We start from the raw sequence: 2,278 nt of genomic DNA on the forward strand, positions 1-2,278 counted from the left end.
CCCATGAGTTGAAAGAAATGTTTTGCAAATCCATAGCTCTGTGGTTGTAGACAACTGACCTTGCTATACAATGTACTTAATTATGAATGCAGAGAAGAGAATCCAAATACAGAAACACATGCAACACTCGATTATCTTTATTTGCATTTATACATCATCATAACTGATTCTTTCATTAGCATAAGTACAACTCAAAGACAGAGCATGGTTACAAAAGAAGGAGAAGGAAGAAAACACAAGAAAATGACTATAAATGCGCATGACCTTGTTCAATTTCTGCATCTCCTGCTCTACCACTTCCGTATGATTAGCCTGACAATTCCAACGATCTTAAGAAACAACTCCTGCCTTCTTGTGACCACGACATCAGCAAGAAACACTCCCACTACCAACCCACTTCCAACTCCAACCATACCAAATATCAAATCAAATTGAAGAGTTCGAGCTGAGCCTGAATCACCGTCTTCTTCAGTTGAAAATAGCTGTTGAGGGGCCTCTTGATTCCCTCATATGAAGTGCTGTTGAATGAAGTAAGTTGGGTTCCTTGCGGTATAGGACCTGTGAGATTGTTGTGAGACACATCAAAGTTCCCAAGGAATGTAAGCTGTGTCAGTTGTTGGGGGATCTGTCCTGAGAGCTTATTTTGCAAAATCTAGGTAAACTAGTTTGCTAAAGTTACCTAGCCAAGATGGAATTGGACTAGTTTATGAACTTGTACTAACTCTAAACACGGTCAATTTGGTAAGGTTTGCCAAAGAATCAGGAATTGAACCTCCAAATCTGCTTTTTGAAATGTCTAGATAAGTGAACTGTCTAAGATTGCCAAGTGCAGAAGGAACCAACGAGTTTGAAAAATTGCGTTGAGCGACATCCAACTCTTGCAATGAATTAAGCTTTTCAATCGAAGAAGGTGTTGTTCCGAAAAACATAGTAAACCCAACTCTCAGGGAGATGAGAGGACTACTTTGATTAAATCTGGGCAAATATCCGTGAGATCTTAGTTGTATCTCACACTAAGAACTTCTAAGTTTTGTAGACTGAAAATTTTCACTGGGAATTCGCCAAACAGATCACATTTCCTAAGGGCAAGGGATGTTAAAAATGATAAATTTGTCAAGGAAACTGGTATGATCGATGATATGTTAATGAAACTGAGATAAAGAGTTTCTAGAGTAGTTAAATTTTGAACCAGACTTCTCATATCGGATGGTTGAAGTTTCAACAATCACTGAGGATTATCAGGAGATGTTTCAATTTCAAGAATATTGCAAGTTGCAACACAGATTAAGGTATGTCAACTTGGACAAGCGTGAGACAGAAAAAAAAGAGGCAGAGAGGTCAAGATGAGTGAGGCTTGGAAAATTTCTTATGCAAGATGGAATTTGAGAGTGATTAAAGTTATTGTCAGAGAGGCTTAACCTTTGAAGATGCATCAGTCTGAATAAGCTACTATTGGAGTCGAAAGAGCTGTAGAGATAACTGCTGCTAAGATTAAGGCCAATAACATGACCCGTCTTCTCGTCACACTTCACGCCGTCCCATGAGCAGCAACTGCTATTTCCTCCTGCAACTAGTTTCCATGATGAAACCTTTGGATAAGCACCTTTAGAACGTGAAGCAAATTTGTTAATAATAAAGCTTTCCTTGAACTAGAGCAAGGCAGAGCTCTCCTCAACATGACAAGATAGCTGCTGCAAAGAGTTTGCAAAGTTTGCAACCACGAGATGAAACAACAACAGAACTAGTAGTTTCGAGAGCATGCGAATGGACTGGTTCCCCATCATGTTTTGATATAGTTTTTCTTTGCACTCTTTGCTAAAGAATCATATATGAAAGTTAAAGCTAAAGAGCTATCTATTTATAGACTGGCATGATCAAATGGTTGAGTAATAGCATACACGTGTCAAGTAACAATTTAATATTATTTGACATTTTGATCAATATAGAAGTGATGGGATAATACACGTGTCAAGTATCTATTTATGGACTGGCATGAGGTGACTAAAGTCAAGAACTCAAGAACTGATTAATAAAAGAGATATTTAGTCATATATTCATTCTTAGCACTAAAACTATAAATAAACCCTACATCATTTAATTTCTATAAACATACCCAAAAAAAACTCAAAAAATGACAGCTAGCCCTATTGAATTTAATTTTAATTATTAAATTACTTTCATACCTCATTGAGTGTTTTGGGGTTTTTTATGAGGTTTTTTTGGGTTGAGTTTGTTTTAAGAAATCAATGACAGTTTTGTAATTTAAAAGAAGTTAAAA

The 2,278-nt window shown here is 36.7% G+C and overlaps 1 pseudogene; it reads right to left on the reverse strand.

The window, feature by feature from the left end:
- Window positions 1–291: 291 nt before the first annotated feature.
- LOC148915771 (receptor-like protein 6) lies at window positions 292–1,803 on the reverse strand (annotated as a pseudogene).
- Window positions 1,804–2,278: the final 475 nt, after the last annotated feature.

The sequence above is a fragment of the Prunus mume genome, linkage group LG6, assembly GCF_029339155.1.
Source record: "Prunus mume cultivar Tortuosa linkage group LG6, ASM2933915v1, whole genome shotgun sequence".
NCBI classification, from domain to species: domain Eukaryota; kingdom Viridiplantae; phylum Streptophyta; class Magnoliopsida; order Rosales; family Rosaceae; genus Prunus; species Prunus mume.